The sequence below is a fragment of the Schistocerca nitens genome, chromosome 5, assembly GCF_023898315.1.
Source record: "Schistocerca nitens isolate TAMUIC-IGC-003100 chromosome 5, iqSchNite1.1, whole genome shotgun sequence".
Taxonomy (NCBI): Eukaryota; Metazoa; Arthropoda; class Insecta; order Orthoptera; family Acrididae; genus Schistocerca; species Schistocerca nitens.
Window position 1 is genome coordinate 138,458,383 of NC_064618.1, and position 25,772 is coordinate 138,484,154.

At 42.6% G+C, this 25,772-nt stretch overlaps 2 non-coding genes across 2 annotated transcripts; both read left to right on the forward strand.

Moving 5' to 3' along the window:
* The first annotated feature begins 205 nt into the window (after nt 1-205).
* Trnap-cgg (transfer RNA proline (anticodon CGG)) lies at nt 206-280 on the forward strand. Its single transcript has one exon. It is a non-coding gene; the product is annotated as a tRNA-Pro (tRNA).
* A 4,125-nt stretch (nt 281-4,405) lies between these two features.
* On the forward strand, nt 4,406-4,480 carry Trnap-cgg (transfer RNA proline (anticodon CGG)). Its single transcript has one exon. It is a non-coding gene; the product is annotated as a tRNA-Pro (tRNA).
* The last annotated feature ends 21,292 nt before the right edge of the window (nt 4,481-25,772 follow it).

Consider the following 25,772-nt stretch of genomic DNA (forward strand, 5'->3'; position numbering starts at 1 on the left):
AGTTTCATATCAGCGCACACTCCGCTGCAGAGTGAAAATCTCATTCTGGAAACATCCCCAGGCTGTGGCTAAGCCATGTCTCCGCAATATCCTTTTTTTCAGGAGTGCTAGTTCTGCAAGGTTCGCAGGAGAGCTTCTGTAAAGTTTGGAAGGTAGGAGACGAGGTACTGGCAGAAGTAAAGCTGTGAGTACCGGGCGTGAGTCGTGCTTCGGTAGCTCAGTTGGTAGAGCACTTGCCCGCGGAAGGCAAAGGTCCCGAGTTCGAGTCTCGGTCGGGCACACAGTTTTAATCTGCCAGGAAGTTTCATATCAGCGCATACTCCGCTGCAGAGTGAAAATCTCATTCTGGAAACATCCCCAGGCTGTGGCTAAGCCATGTCTCCGCAATATCCTTTCTTTCAGGAGTGCTAGTTCTGCAAGGTTCGCAGGAGAGCTTCTGTAAAGTTTGGAAGGTAGGAGACGAGGTACTGGCAGAAGTAAAGCTGTGAGTACCGGGCGTGAGTCGTGCTTCGGTAGCTCAGTTGGTAGAGCACTTGCCCGCGAAAGGCAAAGGTCCCGAGTTCGAGTCTCGGTCGGGCACACAGTTTTAATCTGCCAGGAAGTTTCATATCAGCGCACACTCCGCTGCAGAGTGAAAATCTCATTCTGGAAACATCCCCAGGCTGTGGCTAAGTCATGTCTCCGCAATATCCTTTCTTTCAGGAGTGCTAGTTCTGCAAGGTTCGCAGGAGAGCTTCTGTAAAGTTTGGAAGGTAGGAGACGAGGTACTGGCAGAAGTAAAGCTGTGAGTACCGGGCGTGAGTCGTGCTTCGGTAGCTCAGTTGGTAGAGCACTTGCCCGCGAAAGGCAAAGGTCCCGAGTTTGAGTCTCGGTCGGGCACACAGTTTTAATCTGCCAGGAAGTTTCATATCAGCGCACACTCCGCTGCAGCGTGAAAATCTCATTCTGGAAACATCCCCAGGCTGTGGCTAAGCCATGTCTCCGCAATATCCTTTCTTTCAGGAGTGCTAGTTCTGCAAGGTTCGCAGGAGAGCTTCTGTAAAGTTTGGAAGGTAGGAGACGAGGTACTGGCAGAAGTAAAGCTGTGAGTACCGGGCGTGAGTCGTGCTTCGGTAGCTCAGTTGGTAGAGGACTTGCCCGCGAAAGGCAAAGGTCCCGAGTTCGAGTCTCGGTCGGGCACACAGTTTTAATCTGCCAGGAAGTTTCATATCAGCGCACACTCCGCTGCAGAGTGAAAATCTCATTCTGGAAACATCCCCAGGCTGTGGCTAAGCCATGTCTCCGCAATATCCTTTCTTTCAGGAGTGCTAGTTCTGCAAGGTTCGCAGGAGAGCTTCTGTAAAGTTTGGAAGGTAGGAGACGAGGTACTGGCAGAAGTAAAGCTGTGAGTACCGGGCGTGAGTCGTGCTTCGGTAGCTCAGTTGGTAGAGCACTTGCCCGCGAAAGGCAAAGGTCCTGAGTTCGAGTCTCGGTCGGGCACACAGTTTTAATCTGCCAGGAAGTTTCATATCAGCGCACACTCCGCTGCAGAGTGAAAATCTCATTCTGGAAACATCCCCAGGCTGTGGCTAAGCCATGTCTCCGCAATATCCTTTCTTTCAGGAGTGCTAGTTCTGCAAGGTTCGCAGGAGAGCTTCTGTAAAGTTTGGAAGGTAGGAGACGAGGTACTGGCAGAAGTAAAGCTGTGAGTACCGGGCGTGAGTCGTGCTTCGGTAGCTAAGTTGGTAGAGCACTTGCCCGCGAAAGGCAAAGGTCCCGAGTTCGAGTCTCGGTCGGGCACACAGTTTTAATCTGCCTGGAAGTTTCATATCAGCGCACACTCCGCTGCAGAGTGAAAATCTCATTCTGGAAACATCCCCAGGCTGTGGCTAAGCCATGTCTCCGCAATATCCTTTCTTTCAGGAGTGCTAGTTCTGCAAGGTTCGCAGGAGAGCTTCTGTAAAGTTTGGAAGGTAGGAGACGAGGTACTGGCAGTAGTAAAGCTGTGAGTACCGGGCGTGAGTCGTGCTTCGGTAGCTCAGTTGGTAGAGCACTTGCCCGCGAAAGGCAAAGGTCCCGAGTTCGAGTCTCGGTCGGGCACACAGTTTTAATCTGCCAGGAAGTTTCATATCAGCGCACACTCCGCTGCAGAGTGAAAATCTCATTCTGGAAACATCCCCAGGCTGTGGCTAAGCCATGTCTCCGCAATATCCTTTCTTTCAGGAGTGCTAGTTCTGCAAGGTTCGCAGGAGAGCTTCTGTAAAGTTTGGAAGGTAGGAGACGAGGTACTGGCAGAAGTAAAGCTGTGAGTACCGGGCGTGAGTCGTGCTTCGGTAGCTCAGTTGGTAGAGCACTTGCCCGCGAAAGGCAAAGGTCCCGAGTTCGAGTCTCGGTCGGGCACACAGTTTTAATCTGCCAGGAAGTTTCATATCAGCGCACACTCCGCTGCAGAGTGAAAATCTCATTCTGGAAACATCCCCAGGCTGTGGCTAAGCCATGTCTCCGCAATATCCTTTCTTTCAGGAGTGCTAGTTCTGCAAGGTTCGCAGGAGAGCTTCTGTAAAGTTTGGAAGGTAGGAGACGAGGTACTGGCAGAAGTAAAGCTGTGAGTACCGGGCGTGAGTCGTGCTTCGGTAGCTCAGTGGGTAGAGCACTTGCCCGCGAAAGGCAAAGGTCCCGAGTTCGAGTCTCGGTCGGGCACACAGTTTTAATCTGCCAGGAAGTTTCATATCAGCGCACACTCCGCTGCAGAGTGAAAATCTCATTCTGGAAACATCCCCAGGCTGTGGCTAAGCCATGTCTCCGCAATATCCTTTCTTTCAGGAGTGCTAGTTCTGCAAGGTTCGCAGGAGAGCTTCTGTAAAGTTTGGAAGGTAGGAGACGAGGTACTGGCAGTAGTAAAGCTGTGAGTACCGGGCGTGAGTCGTGCTTCGGTAGCTCAGTTGGTAGAGCACTTGCCCGCGAAAGGCAAAGGTCCCGAGTTCGAGTCTCGGTCGGGCACACAGTTTTAATCTGCCAGGAAGTTTCATATCAGCGCACACTCCGCTGCAGAGTGAAAATCTCATTCTGGAAACATCCCCAGGCTGTGGCTAAGCCATGTCTCCGCAATATCCTTTCTTTCAGGAGTGCTAGTTCTGCAAGGTTCGCAGGAGAGCTTCTGTAAAGTTTGGAAGGTAGGAGACGAGGTACTGGCAGAAGTAAAGCTGTGAGTACCGGGCGTGAGTCGTGCTTCGGTAGCTCAGTGGGTAGAGCACTTGCCCGCGAAAGGCAAAGGTCCCGAGTTCGAGTCTCGGTCGGGCACACAGTTTTAATCTGCCAGGAAGTTTCATATCAGCGCACACTCCGCTGCAGAGTGAAAATCTCATTCTGGAAACATCCCCAGGCTGTGGCTAAGCCATGTCTCCGCAATATCCTTTCTTTCAGGAGTGCTAGTTCTGCAAGGTTCGCAGGAGAGCTTCTGTAAAGTTTGGAAGGTAGGAGACGAGGTACTGGCAGAAGTAAAGCTGTGAGTACCGGGCGTGAGTCGTGCTTCGGTAGGTCAGTTGGTAGAGCACTTGCCCGCGAAAGGCAAAGGTCCCGAGTTTGAGTCTCGGTCGGGCACACAGTTTTAATCTGCCAGGAAGTTTCATATCAGCGCACACTCCGCTGCAGAGTGAAAATCTCATTCTGGAAACATCCCCAGGCTGTGGCTAAGCCATGTCTCCGCAATATCCTTTCTTTCAGGAGTGCTAGTTCTGCAAGGTTCGCAGGAGAGCTTCTGTAAAGTTTGGAAGGTAGGAGACGAGGTACTGGCAGAAGTAAAGCTGTGAGTACCGGGCGTGAGTCGTGCTTCGGTAGCTCAGTTGGTAGAGGACTTGCCCGCGAAAGGCAAAGGTCCCGAGTTCGAGTCTCGGTCGGGCACACAGTTTTAATCTGCCAGGAAGTTTCATATCAGCGCACACTCCGCTGCAGAGTGAAAATCTCATTCTGGAAACATCCCCAGGCTGTGGCTAAGCCATGTCTCCGCAATATCCTTTCTTTCAGGAGTGCTAGTTCTGCAAGGTTCGCAGGAGAGCTTCTGTAAAGTTTGGAAGGTAGGAGACGAGGTACTGGCAGAAGTAAAGCTGTGAGTATCGGGCGTGAGTCGTGCTTCGGTAGCTCAGTTGGTAGAGCACTTGCCCGCGAAAGGCAAAGGTCCCGAGTTCGAGTCTCGGTCGGGCACACAGTTTTAATCTGCCAGGAAGTTTCATATCAGCGCACACTCCGCTGCAGAGTGAAAATCTCATTCTGGAAACATCCCCAGGCTGTGGCTAAGCCATGTCTCCGCAATATCCTTTCTTTCAGGAGTGCTAGTTCTGCAAGGTTCGCAGGAGAGCTTCTGTAAAGTTTGGAAGGTAGGAGACGAGGTACTGGCAGAAGTAAAGCTGTGAGTACCGGGCGTGAGTCGTGCTTCGGTAGCTCAGTTGGTAGAGCACTTGCCCGCGGAAGGCAAAGGTCCCGAGTTCGAGTCTCGGTCGGGCACACAGTTTTAATCTGCCAGGAAGTTTCATATCAGCGCACACTCCGCTGCAGAGTGAAAATCTCATTCTGGAAACATCCCCAGGCTGTGGCTAAGCCATGTCTCCGCAATATCCTTTCTTTCAGGAGTGCTAGTTCTGCAAGGTTCGCAGGAGAGCTTCTGTAAAGTTTGGAAGGTAGGAGACGAGGTACTGGCAGAAGTAAAGCTGTGAGTACCGGGCGTGAGTCGTGCTTCGGTAGCTCAGTTGGTAGAGCACTTGCCCGCGAAAGGCAAAGGTCCCGAGTTCGAGTCTCGGTCGGGCACACAGTTTTAATCTGCCAGGAAGTTTCATATCAGCGCACACTCCGCTGCAGAGTGAAAATCTCATTCTGGAAACATCCCCAGGCTGTGGCTAAGCCATGTCTCCGCAATATCCTTTCTTTCAGGAGTGCTAGTTCTGCAAGGTTCGCAGGAGAGCTTCTGTAAAGTTTGGAAGGTAGGAGACGAGGTACTGGCAGAAGTAAAGCTGTGAGTACCGGGCGTGAGTCGTGCTTCGGTAGCTCAGTTGGTAGAGGACTTGCCCGCGAAAGGCAAAGGTCCCGAGTTCGAGTCTCGGTCGGGCACACAGTTTTAATCTGCCAGGAAGTTTCATATCAGCGCACACTCCGCTGCAGAGTGAAAATCTCATTCTGGAAACATCCCCAGGCTGTGGCTAAGCCATGTCTCCGCAATATCCTTTGTTTCAGGAGTGCTAGTTCTGCAAGGTTCGCAGGAGAGCTTCTGTAAAGTTTGGAAGGTAGGAGACGAGGTACTGGCAGAAGTAAAGCTGTGAGTACCGGGCGTGAGTCGTGCTTCGGTAGCTCAGTTGGTAGAGCACTTGCCCGCGAAAGGCAAAGGTCCCGAGTTTGAGTCTCGGTCGGGCACACAGTTTTAATCTGCCAGGAAGTTTCATATCAGCGCACACTCCGCTGCAGAGTGAAAATCTCATTCTGGAAACATCCCCAGGCTGTGGCTAAGCCATGTCTCCGCAATATCCTTTCTTTCAGGAGTGCTAGTTCTGCAAGGTTCGCAGGAGAGCTTCTGTAAAGTTTGGAAGGTAGGAGACGAGGTACTGGCAGAAGTAAAGCTGTGAGTACCGGGCGTGAGTCGTGCTTCGGTAGCTCAGTTGGTAGAGCACTTGCCCGCGAAAGGCAAAGGTCCCGAGTTCGAGTCTCGGTCGGGCACACAGTTTTAATCTGCCAGGAAGTTTCATATCAGCGCACACTCCGCTGCAGAGTGAAAATCTCATTCTGGAAACATCCCCAGGCTGTGGCTAAGCCATGTCTCCGCAATATCCTTTCTTTCAGGAGTGCTAGTTCTGCAAGGTTCGCAGGAGAGCTTCTGTAAAGTTTGGAAGGTAGGAGACGAGGTACTGGCAGAAGTAAAGCTGTGAGTACCGGGCGTGAGTCGTGCTTCGGTAGCTCAGTTGGTAGAGCACTTGCCCGCGAAAGGCAAAGGTCCCGAGTTCGAGTCTCGGTCGGGCACACAGTTTTAATCTGCCAGGAAGTTTCATATCAGCGCACACTCCGCTGCAGAGTGAAAATCTCATTCTGGAAACATCCCCAGGCTGTGGCTAAGCCATGTCTCCGCAATATCCTTTCTTTCAGGAGTGCTAGTTCTGCAAGGTTCGCAGGAGAGCTTCTGTAAAGTTTGGAAGGTAGGAGACGAGGTACTGGCAGAAGTAAAGCTGTGAGTACCGGGCGTGAGTCGTGCTTCGGTAGCTCAGTTGGTAGAGCACTTGCCCGCGAAAGGCAAAGGTCCCGAGTTCGAGTCTCGGTCGGGCACACAGTTTTAATCTGCCAGGAAGTTTCATATCAGCGCACACTCCGCTGCAGAGTGAAAATCTCATTCTGGAAACGTCCCCAGGCTGTGGCTAAGCCATGTCTCCGCAATATCCTTTCTTTCAGGAGTGCTAGTTCTGCAAGGTTCGCAGGAGAGCTTCTGTAAAGTTTGGAAGGTAGGAGACGAGGTACTGGCAGAAGTAAAGCTGTGAGTACCGGGCGTGAGTCGTGCTTCGGTAGCTCAGTTGGTAGAGCACTTGCCCGCGAAAGGCAAAGGTCCCGAGTTCGAGTCTCGGTCGGGCACACAGTTTTAATCTGCCAGGAAGTTTCATATCAGCGAACACTCCGCTGCAGAGTGAAAATCTCATTCTGGAAACATCCCCAGGCTGTGGCTAAGCCATGTCTCCGCAATATCCTTTCTTTCAGGAGTGCTAGTTCTGCAAGGTTCGCAGGAGAGCTTCTGTAAAGTTTGGAAGGTAGGAGACGAGGTACTGGCAGAAGTAAAGCTGTGTGTACCGGGCGTGAGTCGTGCTTCGGTAGCTCAGTTGGTAGAGCACTTGCCCGCGAAAGGCAAAGGTCCCGAGTTCGAGTCTCGTTCGGGCACACAGTTTTAATCTGCCAGGAAGTTTCATATCAGCGCACACTCCGCTGCAGAGTGAAAATCTCATTCTGGAAACATCCCCAGGCTGTGGCTAAGCCATGTCTCCGCAATATCCTTTCTTTCAGGAGTGCTAGTTCTGCAAGGTTCGCAGGAGAGCTTCTGTAAAGTTTGGAAGGTAGGAGACGAGGTACTGGCAGAAGTAAAGCTGTGAGTACCGGGCGTGAGTCGTGCTTCGGTAGCTCAGTTGGTAGAGCACTTGCCCGCGAAAGGCAAAGGTCCCGAGTTCGAGTCTCGGTCGGGCACACAGTTTTAATCTGCCAGGAAGTTTCATATCAGCGCACACTCCGCTGCAGAGTGAAAATCTCATTCTGGAAACATCCCCAGGCTGTGGCTAAGCCATGTCTCCGCAATATCCTTTCTTTCAGGAGTGCTAGTTCTGTAAGGTTCGCAGGAGAGCTTCTGTAAAGTTTGGAAGGTAGGAGACGAGGTACTGGCAGAAGTAAAGCTGTGAGTACCGGGCGTGAGTCGTGCTTCGGTAGCTCAGTTGGTAGAGCACTTGCCCGCGAAAGGCAAAGGTCCCGAGTTCGAGTCTCGGTCGGGCACACAGTTTTAATCTGCCAGGAAGTTTCATATCAGCGCACACTCCGCTGCAGAGTGAAAATCTCATTCTGGAAACATCCCCAGGCTGTGGCTAAGCCATGTCTCCGCAATATCCTTTCTTTCAGGAGTGCTAGTTCTGCAAGGTTCGCAGGAGAGCTTCTGTAAAGTTTGGAAGGTAGGAGACGAGGTACTGGCAGAAGTAAAGCTGTGAGTACCGGGCGTGAGTCGTGCTTCGGTAGCTCAGTTGGTAGAGGACTTGCCCGCGAAAGGCAAAGGTCCCGAGTTCGAGTCTCGGTCGGGCACACAGTTTTAATCTGCCAGGAAGTTTCATATCAGCGCACACTCCGCTGCAGAGTGAAAATCTCATTCTGGAAACATCCCCAGGCTGTGGCTAAGCCATGTCTCCGCAATATCCTTTCTTTCAGGAGTGCTAGTTCTGCAAGGTTCGCAGGAGAGCTTCTGTAAAGTTTGGAAGGTAGGAGACGAGGTACTGGCAGAAGTAAAGCTGTGAGTACCGGGCGTGAGTCGTGCTTCGGTAGCTCAGTTGGTAGAGCACTTGCCCGCGAAAGGCAAAGGTCCCGAGTTTGAGTCTCGGTCGGGCACACAGTTTTAATCTGCCAGGAAGTTTCATATCAGCGCACACTCCGCTGCAGAGTGAAAATCTCATTCTGGAAACATCCCCAGGCTGTGGCTAAGCCATGTCTCCGCAATATCCTTTCTTTCAGGAGTGCTAGTTCTGCAAGGTTCGCAGGAGAGCTTCTGTAAAGTTTGGAAGGTAGGAGACGAGGTACTGGCAGAAGTAAAGCTGTGAGTACCGGGCGTGAGTCGTGCTTCGGTAGCTCAGTTGGTAGAGCACTTGCCCGCGAAAGGCAAAGGTCCCGAGTTCGAGTCTCGGTCGGGCACACAGTTTTAATCTGCCAGGAAGTTTCATATCAGCGCACACTCCGCTGCAGAGTGAAAATCTCATTCTGGACAGCTCAGTTTCTGAGTAAATATGGCATCTATCTTCAAGAGTCTGCCAATTCAGATTTTTTAACGTTTTTGTGGCATGCTGCTTTGAGTCAAAAATCTGTGACAATTTGTGCTGCTCTTATCTGTATACATTCAGGATCCCCTTTTAGCCTTATTTTGTAATTGAGCAATATTCCGGGATGGGTCATGTGAGAGTTTTGTGAGAAATCTCATTTATACACATATTGCATCTTTCACCATTATTCTACCAGTGAACAGATGTCTGCCAAATGCTTTACCTATGACAGAATCCATGTGATCATTCAATTTCATACCCTTAGAAATTGTTACACCCTGGTGTTTGCATAAGATCACTGCTTCCAGCTCTGACTCACTGATGTTGTGGTCATAGAATATCCCTTTTGTGGTTTGTTTAGTGAAATGCACAATTTTACAGTTCCAAACACTGAAAACAAGTTGCCAATCTTAACACCACTTCGAGCTCTGATTATCTAGCTCTACATATAAGGGCAACTTATAAAAAATCTACATATTATAAAAAATATGTAACCAGAAAAATGATTTGAATAAACTTCGTCAAGTACAGATTGAATCTGTGTGTGTATGTGAAACAAGGTTTCAACAATTGGTTTAATTGTCAACTCCCATGCAATAGCTGTTCATGTTTTGAAGCTCCAGTCAAACAAAATAAAAGATTTGGAACTAGTCACCCATTTTTTTTGTAGTGCATGGTTTACCTGCTGTTAGTTATTTGTTGTTTGTTTTGTGTTAATTTTTTTCTCCCAGAAGATGGAAGCAGAACAACATCAAAGCTTTGTTTGTGGTGTGACTACCATCAAACAAGAGTTGTAAGTAATGTTAATATGAGCAATTATGTTTTTGTTTTTTAAGATTGTAGCAGTATCTCAAAAATAAAACCAAAGATAGGGAAACAAATAAGCCTTTTTAAAATGGGTTATTGTCCAGCACAATCACACAAAATTTCAAAGTGAAATTACTGGTTTCTGCAATCATTGACCAAGTTCAGATCTTTTGTTACCTAATTGTTTTCACAGCTGAGAGCCACCTTCAGTGGGTCTTGCTTTTCTGGAAATTTAGTACAAGTTTAGCAGGTTTTCTGTATTGTTATTTTTATGTCTAAAACCATAATAAGTGCATCAATCTTTGAAGTGATATCGCATTACTTATGACTCAGATTCAACTATTTGGCATGTTGTACATTTATGGGCTGTCAGCTTGTAATATTTATTGCCTTATGTTGCTTTCCTATTTAGAGAATTTATTTACTTTATTTTTTGCAGCATCCCTGCAATCTTATTTTGTATGATTGCAACAACAAATCAGCAGACTGGTTATCCCAGTCAACACATTCCTTTTTTTTATTTCACACCCCCAGAAATCTTTGACATTTAGAAGTGTCAGAGCTGTTGATGTTGCTCAGATGTTCTGGTTACATCTGGAACAAGACAGTAAACAAAATCACAAAATAAACAGTTTTTTTTTAAGATGTATAATAATTTAAGAAGTGGTAGTGATCATCAAAACAAGAAAACAGATTCTATAAAAGAGCTTGTGGAATCACATACTTTCTTTGATCTCAATTCTTGTTTACAGCAGGGGCTCAGTGTTATTACTAACCACAACAGTGTGTCCCTTTGTTCTCCAGGATTAGGAATCACACTCCTTTGAAACTAAATCCATTATTTCTTCAGTTGCTGCCATAAGTGAAAGTATTTATGACTGAGGTGTGGGGTACCAGGAGAGTGGGGCCTTCCCAAACAAACTGGTGGTGGTCCTGAAATGTCAGTGCTAGATGTTCTACCACACTGCTGCGAGAATGTGCTGGTGTGCCGTTGTGCATCAACCTTATCTGTGGTCTTCACTGACATGACTCGTCCTTGATCAGTATTAATGAGAAAATACTGATAATGAGCACCATTTAATCTCTGTGGCCCTATTAATCTTTGCCCAAAAACACCTGCCTTTTTGTTGTTTGAGAAACAGTGCTTATCATGTCTTAGTGCAGGTGGATGAGGTTTTCATCAGCCCACACATGCTCATATTGGAAGCTTATGACACAAATTGATGTAAGCTGCGCACCTTATCTGTAAGTGAAATATTAGATACAAACAAAGGATCTGCACTCACACTTACTTGCGCCATTGATAGAACTGCAAGTTGCCAGTTGTGATCTTGTTACCTTGATGTCTGGTTGTGCTGGTATGGATACAGAAATTGTGTATGAAGTACTGTCTATAAAAGGGTAGGAACCACACAGCCCACTAATTGTCACACATTTTATAGAATTTTTGTCTGTTAAGGATGGCATGTTCCATCCATATCAGGTGTATGGAGTGGACAAGGGTATCGACTGTTTACCCTTTGGGTTGCCAAAGAACCTACGTAAATAGGACTGTGGAAATGTTTGGCAAACAGTTTATTAGGTGCTACTCTGCGGTGCAGATAGTTTTCAGCATGAAGTTCCCATACTTGAAAGTTATTTACATTTGCTAAACTGCAACATAAAATTGTATTTGCCATATCATTAGTGGAGTAGTAGGTTTCCATTGTTGGAGAGAAAAGAAAATGCACTGGACCATTTGTACTTAAAAACAGTATGAAAGTAATCTGTATAAGTAGCTAAGATGCCACAATAAACACCAAGTGTTGTGAGTAATTTACTGTACAGTTACATAGACTAACAAAACAAGCTATGCTACAACACAACTCTAGCCACATAACTGACTACTGACGACATCAGAGTGATGTGTACTGTTGACACACTTAATGAAGCACCAAGTGGTGACTGTGCTCACATCAGCAACCAATAGTCTTTCAGCTCCTCATGCAGATTTCAGAAAGTATGCCTCTCTTGGCACATGTTAATTGGACTTGTTTTGATGACTAACACCACTTCTTAATCTATTTGGCACTTTGTTTGTAATGAACTGTAAATATCAATACACAGGATACAAATGCCAAAAGGTACAGCAATCATACCAGAAATATTAGTTATAAACTGGACAAGGTGTGCTATCTCCAACTTCATTCTTTATTTATGTCCTTTGATTGAAATAAATGTTGTCAGACATGACTATCAGTGGAGATGATGCTGTATTATCTTAAGAAGTATGTAAAATAAGGAAACAAGGAACAGGAATGTGGATGTAGAGAGTGGTATCTCGATAAACAGGCCTGTCTGCGGATGATATAGGAAAGTGTACGTCCATTAATTGTGTGAGGGTTTTTTAAGAAAATTTGAACCCACCTTCCTCCCTAGATGATATGTGGTTAAACACCCTCCATTCCCCTCACTTGAAGTTTACCCTATAATTTTTAAATAATTAAATTTATTTGATATGTTCATGTTTTTGCTTTTACCACTAAAAATACCTAATGCAATGCTCAGAATTATTTTTATAAAACTTAATATCATGTATTATAACAGATATTCTCTGAATGTTCTCCTCCATTTGGCAGCTTTGAAGAAAGTTAAATCAATTAAAATTGTTGTTTTCCATTGTAAATGTAGCTGTCATTTGACAGCTAATTTTGCAGAAAAAATGTAGTACATACATTTAGAAAGTGTATGAAATAGTATTTTTAACTCCTGATTAAAAACATTTTAAAACACTTATTTTAAACATTCCAGCTCTGGGGAGTATCCAGATGGACAGACAAGAGTCAGACAGATGAAAACGCTCTGCGAATATAGTATTCATAGTTTTGATGGATAGGTAAAAAACTAGTCTTGTATTGATATATTTTATACAACACATTAAATCTCGTTGAACCTTTACTTACTTTGCGAATGAAAGATGACATTGTTTTTACTTTCCTTTGAACTGTGCGATTACTTAGCTTTTCTCTCACTTCATTTGTATGATAACTAGAGAGGTCACGTTGGTGCACTTCATCTTAGCATCTGCCCATGAATGCTTAATGTCTTGCTGGCATGATAGCATTGAGTTCAGAGGGGCCGTAAAGGTTGATGGACACTTTAATATTGTTATACAGGACAGTAATTTTGTAAATAAAATGTTATCCACTATAATAATGTATATTCTTTCCATTAACAAGCTGATGTGAGGTTTTCATTTCCCTCCCCTCCACCATTAAATGAGATTTGGTGAGGTTTTGAGTTCAGCTAGTTAATGGACATCCCCAAAGCATGTACACTGTTAAGACAGGTACCTCAGTCTCCAGAATGTGATAAGGTGGAAAAATTGTCCTGTACATAAAACCTTTCTGATATTCACACATTAATTCCTGATTTAGGATGTAATGGAGCTTGCATTTGAAGTTGCATTTCTGGCTCAGATAGTTTTGAAAATGCAAGTTTTACTGAAGGTGAAGGCTCAAAATTTGGACTTGAAACTTCTAAAAGCAAAATTATCAAGTAGTGACAGCGGTATTATCAGCTCTGTACTGTGGACGGTTGAGCGTCATTGTGGGCTTGGCCCTCCATAGAGGAATGCTGCGGTATACAAATTGCCATCATTAATTACATAAGTAATTTACAATAAAACCAATTTTATCAGGTAAATGAGTAAATTAACAGTCTTAGGCCATTTCAGAAATGATAATGAAGTGAATACCACCTTCAACTTGAGTTCTGAGAAAACCAACTCCATTACATCTATAGTGAGCGTAGTCCCCAGAAAATAATTGCCTATCTTATGATTTGCCATGGTGATAATAAAAGGATGGAATTATTAGTTTGAATATTTTCAATGGGTATTACTGGACTTTAAAAATAATATAGTTGTACTGTAAAGTACTGTTACATATGGTTTCATATGTTTTAGTTGAGAGTAGTTCCCTCCATTAATGTTATAAAACTGTGGTCCTTTGTGGTGAAACTTGAGGTACACTTATAAGGCACTGAGATGAAATTTCAGTACAAGTGCCGCTCCAAAATGAAAGATTCTTCCAGGAATCAACTTGCAGTCTTTGGATGAGCTAATCCTCATAATATTGTTTCACCTAGGAGTGCTAACTCAATAGAGGGTTAGAGGAGAACCTGTACACAGTCTTTGAAAACTGGAAGCAACTGCCAAGTTGAAGTTGGGTGTTGTGTTCAGACACGCAAAGTCTGGGATTGGCTCCAGATTGAGCACAAGTATTCTCCTAGTCACAAAGGTCGCCTCAGTATGGTTTGAGAAAATGGGAGACAGACCCCAGTGGTGCCCCGGTGTGAATGGTCTACTCTTCTTTTGTTGTAGAGCCATACAGTATCTCTGTAAGCCAACTCCCTGCAACCTGCGTACAACCTGATTCCAGACATTCAACCTGCAGCTGCACAGTAAGGTGCCTAATACAGTGGGTACTGAACACTTCTCATGCTTGTGTTGCGGGACCTGTGTGTATATTATGTAACTGAAATGAGTTAAAAGAGCAGAAATGAGTGGAGAGGTTGGTACGAATGAAATTGGTGTAGACAGAGTAACATGAGTTATGCCAGTGAAAACTTTCAGGATATACTGAACCTACAATGTGAAATATGTTGAAGGTATGAGAGTTTGTTTTGATGGGTAACAGTCTCTTCAGTTTATGTCACTGTACGGTATTGATAAGTTTAATTTGTCATTTTCGTAGTAAAAAATTCAGACAAAACCATTACAGATTTACTTTTATTCTATGGATTATGGAAATAATAGCTATATAGGTGATCGTATCACACCCAAAAAGCAGTTATAGCAAAATTATATTTGCCTTTTCTATTTACAGTATAGAATCAAAAAAAAAAAATCCAAAATAATAGTTTCACTTCACAGAATTAGCTTTCAGAACCTTAAATTATTGTCACGATTAGCACAATGACTACTTGTTAACTTATGTAAGAATTTGTACTGTTACATATGGTTTTTACTCTGTGTTTTGGAATGAGATGTTGTTACATTATGGTTGTTGTTCATTGGGTAATTGGCATGATGGTAATAGTATGGCCAGCAGTATGTGAAGTGGTAACTTGAGTAGAGTGGAAACACATTCTGAATGGTAGAGTGGAAACACATTCTGAATGGTATGTCTTCAAGAAAATATAAACAAACCCAAGAATGAGTAAAATTACATATTGGATTCAACTCAGAAATCACCAATTCCACATTTGATGCATACAAAATAGCAAAATCCAGTGCTTTAATTAAATAATGGAATGACTACAATCAACAATAGATGAGGACATTGATCAGTAAAGATGAGTAAAGCAAAGGATATGCTTTCTGCTCTTGAATATTTTTAAATTTGTTGTAAATTTTTTGTTGAGTAAACTGCATGTACAGCTAAATTCAGCATATATACAATCTCATTGAGTCCCTCAAAGTAGGAGTGTTTGAAATATGATGCATTGATTTCATCCGTAATGACCCAGTTATTTAATATCACAGCATTTAACTAACTTTATGTACATCCTTTGTGTGAGGCTAAGCCACCGACTCTGTTCCCCTAGAGCTGCTGTTGTGTTCTGTACCACACATGTTGCAGAACCTCAGGAAATGGGATTGTGAAATTGTAGCAGGGAACATCAGTGACAAATGAAAGTTTGAATCAGGCTAGGACGGTTTGTCAGACAATTTGACTATTGTGGCAATTTTTTCTAGGTTCAAGTCCCAGTCTGTCACAGACTTTCAGTTGTCATGACATATTCATTTATGTTGTTTAAACCCGTTTTTTTCTGTATTTTTGTAGCCTTTGTTGCACCTGTACCTCTCATTTATTTTCATTCTGGTTGAAACTGACCCATCCACATCTCCAAATCAAGAGATTGAAGACACATTCATTAAGGAAGAAACTCTGGTAAGTATCCAAATTCATCTGTCTTTACATTGTCTGCAAACCAATGTGCACAGCATGATGGAAGGTGACTTGTGTGGATATTAACTCCTCCTCTTGTTATTTCACTCATAGGTGATCCGCAAGGAATGTTACCGGCCCCCACACGCATCCTAGCCTTGTACCTTATTTGTAAGCTTCTGGTGTGCCTTGTGTGATAGAGATACAGGAATTGGGTTTCAGTCTATCTGAACTGCTGGTTTCTGAACTGGATTGAATGAGGTAGAACACTGGTTAAGACACTGGAGGACAGGAGTTGAGAGTCCTGTATGACCACCCATATTTTGGAGTTTCCCTGTTTTGGATAGGCCAAATGCAGGACAGTTCCTTTGAAAAGGTTGCATCTGATTTTCTTTCCCATCCTTTCCCTGTAAAGATCTAGACACCTGCAAGATGTTGAGCCCTGATCTGTCTCGCTTCCTTCCCTCGATCTCATTCAGTGTGACATGCTGAGGTAAAAGAAACTATAAATCAAATATTCAGAAGTATTATTGATTATTTGTCAGTAAATGGTATATTGCTTGATGTACTCTTTATGAATCACAGTTCATCCTGTACAGTGCAAGGCAAATAGGTCACTATCAATATAAGTACATCACAGGAGAAAGGAAAGATGTAAAACTGACTGTTCAGTGTTCCTGGGTAGCAACGTGCATCAGAATTTTTATTGAATATGATATATCTTCTGAAACCCTTGGGTTCAGTGTTGTCCACTGTACATGACATTTGGTACTGGAAAGCATTGCAAAATTAGCTTACTTTACATGCTTCCATCCATTGATGTCAAATGGAGTAACATTCTGGGTCATTTCTGGATGTACACATAAAGTATCCATCATACAGAAAAGAACTGTGAGAGTAAATCTGGTGCCCATCCTCAAAATTCATGTACACAGATGTTTAAAAAATTATGCATAGTAACAACAGCCTCACGTATGTTTAGTATTTTATGACCTTTTGTTGTGAAGAGTTAGTCACATTATTTGAAAATAGCAGCACCCTTAAATAGACACAAAAATGTCCTTCACTATCTCCAATATTACCTTAACTCTTGCACAGAAAGTTGCAAAGTGTGCTACAACAAATATATTTGATCACCTTTATGAATTAAAGTTGCCGTTAAATAATGAAAGTTTTAAAAACCAATTGAAAGCCTTTCTATTTGACAACTGTGAACTTCTGAATGTGCTTGGGTTTCATTTGTCAAATTTTGTTGTATATTAAGATAAAAAATCTGGTTACATAAATGGTCATAATGTATCAGTGTTTCAACAGAGAAAATGTATCTTATTTGGAAACTATTGATGTGTTCCAGATCACAGTTGAGTTGTTGTGAATGTGATTCATAGAACATGCAAAAAGTAAAGTAAACTACAAAGGATGTTCTGAAAACACGTTTCTGTTTGAAAAACAATGATGAAACTTGATTGCCAAAATCAAATGCACCATGGCATCAAAAACTATACATCTTGCACTATTTTTTGACATAGTCACCACAAATATTAAGATATTTGTCATAGTGTGCAATCAGTTTGAAGAAACCACTCTGGTAAAACTTGGTGCCTCAGGATGCAAGAAAATTTTGCACAGCCTGCTGCACTTCAGCATTGGTTTGGAAGTGACATCCCGAGACTAGATGGGGATAGTCTGTAGGCATTCACACACTAGTCCCATGTACCCATTTGCACCAGATAACAGCACATGTTTCCATTGGTGACCACATTGTCAGTGCACATCTGTCTGCCATCGTGATAGGTGCTCTAATAACTTCAGTTACGCCAGTTTACTGCTATTATCTCTTTTCTGGCGCTCTGTGCATACATCATTCTTCCTCCACTGGCACCCCTTCTCTTTCTAAACTAGCAATGGATGTCGACTCGTATGGCACTTGTTGTGTCACCTGGTGTACCACATTCTCTTTCAAAAACAATGACAAAAGTTGCTTTTGGAATGTCCCTTGTATATCTATATACTAAGATGGAAAGGTATTTTGTAGGCAGTTCTTTAACAGTTCCACTCATAGATGAAGCTTGACAAGAATGATTACTTGCATGCCTTTCTCCATGCCCTGCTGTAAGTTTTTATTTCTGCAGTCTCTTCAGCAGATACATATGGTGTTCAAAAGGTATGTGAAGATTTTGTCCTGATAACTGAGACTTATATTTTTGTAAATATATTTCATGGGATTTTGTTATGTTATCAGTATACTTTACCCGTAATTTCCATTATTATCTTCCACAGAACAGACAGGTGTGCAACCATTTCTGCTATCCCTTTCTTTTGCACAAGTTTAATGGTCCCTGTTAGTCCGAACAGTTTTGGATCCCACACAATTAAGCAGTACTCTAATGTATGGCATAAGCAGTCTCCTTCACAACCAAACTGGAAATTCCTGGTGGCCAATCGATGGATTAAATCTTGCCGTTTGTTTTACCTAAGACTAAGATTATCTAGTAGTTCAACTTCATATCTCTACAATTTGTTTACGCACAGATACTGGTAGGACAGGTCTGAATTTTGCTGTGACTCATTAACCCTGTAGTGCAACATTACTGCATTTGTTTGTATGAGACTGATATTTTGTTGAAAACCAGCTGGACATTCCTACAATTCTTTATTGAATGACTGTTTGTCATAGATACATCATTTGCTAAAAGCTGAGCCTGCAACTAATACTATCTGCTAAGCAATTAATGTATAACATGAACAGTAATGATCCTATTACACATCCATGAGGATACCAGGTATGAAATTCAGTAACTGTAGATGCTTCTTTATCCATTCATGACATATTATGACTGTCACATTCATGACTAGGTCTCCAAAAAAACATACTGAGTCCAAAAATTCTGAAAAGTGCCGTAATACCAAATCCAAGTCATATCCATAACTCTCATAAGGAAAGTAACCCAGCTGACATAGCTTAACCCAAATAAAAATAGTTTTTAAGTTTGGAGAAATGTCTTCTCTGCCACTCCTCAGTGTCATTTATCTGTGAAACTGTGCGTTTGTGCACAATCAATGATCAAAGGTTAACAAATTTGAATACTACAGAAGCAAAAGTCACAGAAGGTTCATAAGAATCATAAGTGATTTGGCAAAAAAATTAACACATGCAATATTTAGTATTATATTTCTCAAAATAGAACTTCCAGTTTGGGGTATTTCAATCATCTCGTTGAATCTCCACAGTCACATTTCAGTTACTAATAGGGGAAAATTGTACAGAAACCCAGCAGCATCTATTTTGGGGAATATGAGTATTCAAGTACTGCATGGTTTTTCAAGCAAATATTTAGCTTTTTCCATATGAAATCTAATTTATGAAATGTATGCTTCTGTAGTCATTGATTCGTTAACCTTTGAACATTGGTAGTGTTAAAATATTAAGGTTTATGAATAAATAACCTTGATGGGTGGTAGACCATACATATCTCCTTATTTTAAACTAATTTTTATTCAGTGTTAGTCATCCAAGCTACTGTGGTTCCATTGTAGGAGTATCACGTATGAAGAGTACAGGATAGGTTTCACATCATTCACTGTTTAGGGAACCCAAACTCATTGCTGTAGAGAAGGTCACTTTGTCTCGAATAGGCCATTTGTAGTAATTCTGTGGATCAGTTCTGCTGTTTATTTGTTTATTTATTTATTCATTTATTACAATTGGTGTGAACTATGTTCAACAAATAATTATTATTAGTAATTCACTTATGGATTTTATGTAGGACCCAACAGGGATTAATCAATAAGTTTTCATGACTGCAAATGTTTCATTTATAAAATTATCTCATCTATTATGTTGAGGTGGAATGTATTTTCTGGTCTTTGGAGAATGTTCGGGAGCTGTGGCCCTTTCAGTTTACCAACCACTGTGGCTCAGTGCTGACTGAATTGGTGTACATCTGCACCCTAGTGTAGTATCACATGTTTGACATTATAATGCAGTGGACAGTGCAGTTGAAATAATAAAGAATGTGAGTAAGAGTGTGACAGGAGGGTGGAAGGGCTGGTTGATTAAGTGGTTTATACTTAACAACCTTTATTAAAACAAATAAATTAGAAATAAACTTAATTATCTCCATTTGTTCAATTAAAAAACACACTGAATATAGTTTAGGAGCTATGGCTGCTTAAGAAAACAGGAAAAATAGCAGTTGTCTCCAACTACCAAAATTATAACAAAAACCTTTAAGAATTTGGCACAACAATCCTGAAATTAAAAGCTTACATTAAAACTGCCGTTGGTACCAATATAAAACAGAGAAACAATTTAACATTCAAATTTGATCAGTCATTTTACAGATATGAAAATTGAAGGATGGCCATCACCACCTTATTCTACAGAAACTCTTCAGATATCCTCTTGAGTAGCTGGGAGTTACATTAGGATGCCTGTTGACATGGCCACATAGGTTGGTCCCATCACATTCGGCAAGACTTCCAAAATCATCCAGGGTAAAGCTTTTGCTCTATATCAGCAGCCCGGTTGCTTGTCCAGTGTCAGTGTCCCATCAGTTCAGCCACAGCAATCATTCTGTCTGCCAGTCAAGTACTCTCGTGGCCGGATGTCACTCCGTGTGGCCACTGCAAAATTAAAAACTTGCGCAGCTGGCAGCTGCAGAATGGTGCTTGTGTCCATCACAGCACATACTCCCATCCCCAAAATGTCTAGATGAGGTAGGAGCTTCCTAGTGAGGGAACTTGAGAAGACAATATTAGTGCCACCACTGCACGGGATACTGCAGTTAAATTAAATTGCTTAAGGTCCTTTTCTTTAGTGTTGTCACATCTCTAATTAAGGATAAATTGGAAGATAGCAGGAGTAGAGGTAGTGAAGATCTACCCATGCCTTGCTTAAAAGTACAGTTTGTAATGTACATACTTAATATACATAGGAGGTGATGATTTGCTCACAGTTGCACCAGTTCATTGAACACTATTACTGAACATTGGTTATCAAAACAGTTGCTCCCCTTCTTTATACAGGCTTAAATTCATACACATCACTTATTACGTTTTCTTACATCATTAGTATTAGGTTTAACTTGGGATAAATATACACAAAAAAATTCAATTACAATGTGGGTTTTTGATGCGAAGGGTGACTGGAGTTGCAAACAGAAAGAGTTGTACCATCACCTTCAATCTGGGCAACAACTTCATCATTATTTTATCTTTCGCTTTACTGACTGCCTGAAAGCTCTGCACCCAGACTCTGTCACCCTGTTTGAGGCGAGTAGGACATCTTCCCTTGTTATAATTCTGGGCTTCTTGCTCTTCAAATTAGCTCTTGCCCTCTTCCAGTAGTCTCAGATCTGCATTGTATCACTTTTCTCAATTAACAGTGGGTTGATTTATCACAAATTTTCTAGTGGCATGTTGGGCTTACATGTGAACGTAAGGCTAGTGGGATCTGTTTCTGAGACTCATGTACCATCATGTTGAAGGCGAAAGCTAACCATTGAAGTGAATAGACCCACCAGGAAAGGTGTGCTATGTGGGCAGAACACAAATTGCGGTTGACTCATTCCTCAAATAATGGGTTAGGACAGTAAGGTGTTGTAGCAGTATGTGCAGTCCCCCTTTTGAAACAGGAACCCTGAAACAGTCTCGACTTGAATGACACAGTGTTAACAGAGACTAAATATTGCAATTGCCCAAGGGTACCAAACAAGGACTTTAAGCAATTTATAGTGCCATGTGCAGTCATATCACAGCTCGGAAATAACCAGCAAAAGCAGGTAAAGATATCCACCCAAATTAATATGAACCTATTTCTGACTTGCTGCTGCAGAAGATTGTCTACATAATTTATGTACAATATCTGCGTGGGTGACGTCATGATTTCAGAAGCTAGCAGTCACTCTGTGCCGTGTACTCATCATTTGGTTACTCATTGCACAGACTTTGCAAAACTGTACCCACCCCGTAATTCCCTTGTCTGTATTCTGCCATAAAAAATTTCCTGAATTTTAAGTTGTGTTTTAAATATTCCTAAATGGCTACTGACTAGCAACTCTCGGTAATATTTACACAGTAAAGATACTACTCCAGGAGTGAGAGATGAAGCTATTTGGTCCTGTTTACTTCCCCTGACTGGACACCTCAAAACATTTACAGTTAACCAGTAGGGCTTAACCTTTTCTCCTCCCTTTATCCTCTCTTTAATTTCTTGTAACCTAACATTGGAATCCTGATGTTCTGCACTGTCTGTAAACAACCGCAGGAGATAGGTGAGGATAGCCACAAAGAAGTCTGCTTTGTGCTTACTGCCTCCTTGAAAGGTCCACTCACTGTATGATTCAATATCCCCTTTCCCGAACATAAAATTATGTTTGTCAGCAACAGCTTTATACCCTCCACCTATATGACACACTCTAAACTGGAGGTGGAGATCCGAATTGCTTCTCTTGCAATACACCCCATCCACCTTGGTTGTCCCCGTACCCAATAAGGGCACGGTTATCACTTACAACAACGAATGGACGGTGTTCCCGGGATGTACGGATTTTCTGCAAAGCGAACAATACAGCCAACCTTTCCAGCCTGTAAACTGAATACAAAATTTCTAATCTTGGAAAACTGAGAGAGGTGTACCGTATCGGTCTTCTCCTTGACTAGTGTTCTAATAAAAGAAGAGGTGCTACACCTGACATAGAAGCATCCATGGGATAATCCACCCTGAGAAAACTCCAACCCTTCCCCCTCCTCTTCTCCTGACCTTTTGTCCTGCTAATTGATTTATGACACCTCCTGCAGATAATCCACCCTTCTGAGAAATCCCCACCCTCCCCCCTCCCCCTCCTCCACTCCTCTGTGGACCCCATTCAAATTCCCTTTCCTTTCTTTCTCATTTAACTCAGTGGACTAGCGATCTGGGCAAAGTTAAGTGTGAATTTTTGGAAAAAATTAATCATGCCAATGAACCTTGCCATAGCATTCGGACTCTTAGGTGGTAAACAGTTGTGCACAGTCTTAGAGCAGCTTTGGTCAACAATAATACACTGTGGAGAAACTGTGTGTGCCAAAAATGACATCTGTGATTGTGCAAACTTTACCTTAGAAGGTTTGACTGTGAGCCACTGCCTTATTACACACTAAGGGTGTGGTGTGCATACTGTAAGACCTTCGGTACACACACCATCAGATTATTTGACTGGTCGCTGTAACGAAGTAGGCGAGTGTCAGCAATATGTCTCATGGTCTTATCATGGCGTGTTTATCTTCTGCCGTTAGGTCAGACAATAGAAATGCCACTTGCACACTTAGAGTAGCAGATTGACGGTGACCAACTTTAAACAGAACTTGATTAATTTTCACACACATTTATTAAAATAATAAAAAGCATAGATATTACATAACTTGATTCTGGATGCTGTTTACAATTGACAATCTGAAGTTCCTTTGGTCTTGGTACGTTAATCTTATTCTCACATATCTCTGATACTTGACAAAGTGTCTATTCATTTATCTTCATTGCTATGTACCCGTGGTCTAGGGGTAGCATCTTTGATTCATAATCAAAACGTCTTCGGTCCCGGGTTCGATCCCCGCCACTGCCTAAATTGTGATAAATAATCAGCACTGGCGGCCGAAGACTTCCGGCATAAGAAGTCAGCCTCATTCTGCCAACAGCCTTGTCAAAGAGGGCGGAGGAGCGGATAAAGGTTCAGGGCACTCTCTTGTCATAGGGGTGGGAAATTGCCCCTAAAGGCGGAAGAATCAGCAATGATCAACGACATGAGGATGCAGGAGGCAATGGAAACCACTGCATTAAAGACACGTAACGTGTATCCACAGGACATGTGACCTGTAATTGAAGAAGTGTCATGATGATCTCTCCATTGGCAAAACATTCCGGAATAGTCCCCCATTCGGATCTCCGGGAGGGGACTGCCAAGGGGGATGTTACCATGAGAAAAAGTTTGAATAATCAACAAAAGGATAATGTTCTATGAATCAGGGTGTGGAATGTCAGAAGCTTGAACGTGGTAGGGAAACTAGAAAATCTGAAAAGGGAAATGCAAAGGCTCAATCTAGATATAGTAGGGGTCAGTGAAGTGAAGTGGAAGGAAGACAAGGATTTCTGGTCAGATGAGTATCGGGTAATATCAACAGCAGCAGAACATGGTATAACAGGTGTAGGATTCGTTATGAATAGGAAGGTAGGGCAGGGGTGTGTTACTGTGAACAGTTCAGTGAGCGGGTTGTTCTAATCAGAATCGACAGCAGACCAACACCGACAACGATAGTTCAGGTAAACATGCCGACATCGCAAGCTGAAGATGAACAGATAGAGAAAGTGTATGAGGATATTGAAAGGGTAATGCAGTATGTAAAAGGGGACGAAAATCTAATAGTCATGGGCAACTGGAATGCAGTTGTAGGGGAAGGAGTAGAAGAAAAGGTTACAGGAGAATATGGGCTTGGGACAAGGAATGAAAGAGGAGAAAGACTAATTGAGTTCTGTAACAAGTTTCAGCTAGTAATAGCGAATACCCTGTTCAAGAATCACAAGAGGAGGAGGTATACTTGGAAAAGGCCGGGAGATACGGGAAGATTTCAATTAGATTACATCATGGTCAGACAGAGATTCCGAATCCAAATACTGGATTGTAAGGTGTACCCAGGAGCAGATATAGACTCAGATCACAATATAGTAGTGATGAAGAGTAGGCTGAAGTTCAAGACATTAGTCAGGAAGAATCAATACGCAAAGAAGAGGGATACGGAAGTACTAAGGAATGACGAGATACGTTTGAAGTTCTCTAACGCTATAGATACAGCAATAAGGAATAGCGCAGTAGGCAGTACAGTTGAAGAGGAATGGACATCTCTAAAAAGGGCCATCACAGAAGTTGGGAAGGAAAACATAGCTACAAAGAAGGTAGCTGCGAAGAAACCATGGGTAACAGAAGAAATACTTCAGTTGATTGATGAAAGGAGGAAGTACAAACATGTTCCGGGAAAATCAGGAATACAGAAATACAAGTCGCTGAGGAATGAAATAAATAGGAAGTGCAGGGAAGCTAAGACAAAATGGCTGCAGGAAAAATGTGAAGATATCGAAAAAGATGTGATTGTCAGAAGGACAGACTCAGCATACAGGAAAGTCAAAACAACCTTTGGTGACATTAAAAGCAACGGTGGTAACATTAAGAGTCCAACGGGAATTCCACTGTTAAATGGACAGGAGAGAGCAGATAGGTGGAAAGAATACATTGAAAGCCTCTATGAGGGTGAAGATTTGTCTGATGTGATAGAAGAAGAAACAGGAGTCGATTTAGAAGAGATAGGGGATCCAGTATTAGAATCGGAATTTAAAAGAGCTTTGGAGGACTTAAGGTCAAATAAGGCAGAAGGGATAGATAACATTCCATCAGAATTTCTAAAATTATTGGGGGAAGTGGCAACAAAACGACTATTCACGTTGGTGTGTAGAATATATGAGTCTGGCGATATACCATCTGACTTTCGGAAAAGCATCATCCACACATTTCCGAAGACGGCAAGAGCTGACAAGTGCGAGAATTATCGCACAATCAACTTAACAGCTCATGCATCAAAGGTGCTTACAAGAATAATATACAGAAGATTGGAAAAGAAAATTGAGAATGCGCTAGGTGACGATCAGTTTGGCTTTAGGAAAAGTAAAGGGACGAGAGAGGCAATTCTGACGTTACGGCTAATAATGGAAGCAAGGCTAAAGAAAAATCAAGACACTTTCATAGGATTTGACGACCTGGAAAAAGCGTTTGACAATATAAAATGGTGCAAGCTGTTTGAGATTCTGAAAAAAGTAGGGGTAAGCTATAGGGAGAGACGGGTCATATACAATATGTGCAACAACGAAGAGGGAATAATAAGAGTGGACGATCAAGAAAGAAGGGCTCGTATTGAGAAGGGTGTAAGACAAGGCTGTAACCTTTCACCCCTACTCTTCAATCTGTACATCGAGGAAGCAATGATGGAAATAAAAGAAAGGTTCAGGAGTGGAATTAAAATACAAGGTGAAAGGATATCAATGATACGATTCGCTGATGACATTGCTATCCTGAGTGAAAGTGAAGAAGAATTAAATGATCTGCTGAACGGAATGAACAGTCTAATGAGTACACAGTATGGTTTGAGAGTAAATCGGAGAAATACGAAGATAATGAGAAGTAGTAGAAATGAGAACAGCGAGAAACGTACCATCAGGATTGATGGTCACGAAGTCAATGAAGTTAAGGAATTCTGCTACCTAGGCAGTAAAATAACCAATGACGGATGGAGCAAGGAGGACATCAAAAGCAGACTCGCTATGGCAAAAAAGGCATTTCTGGCCAAGAGAAGTCTACTAATATCAAATACCGGCCTTAATTTGAGGAAGAAATTTCTGAGGATGTATGTCTGGAGTACAGCATTGTATGGTAGTGAAACATGGACTGTGGGAAAACCGGAACAGAAGAGAATTGAAGCATTTGAGATGTGGTGCTATAGACGA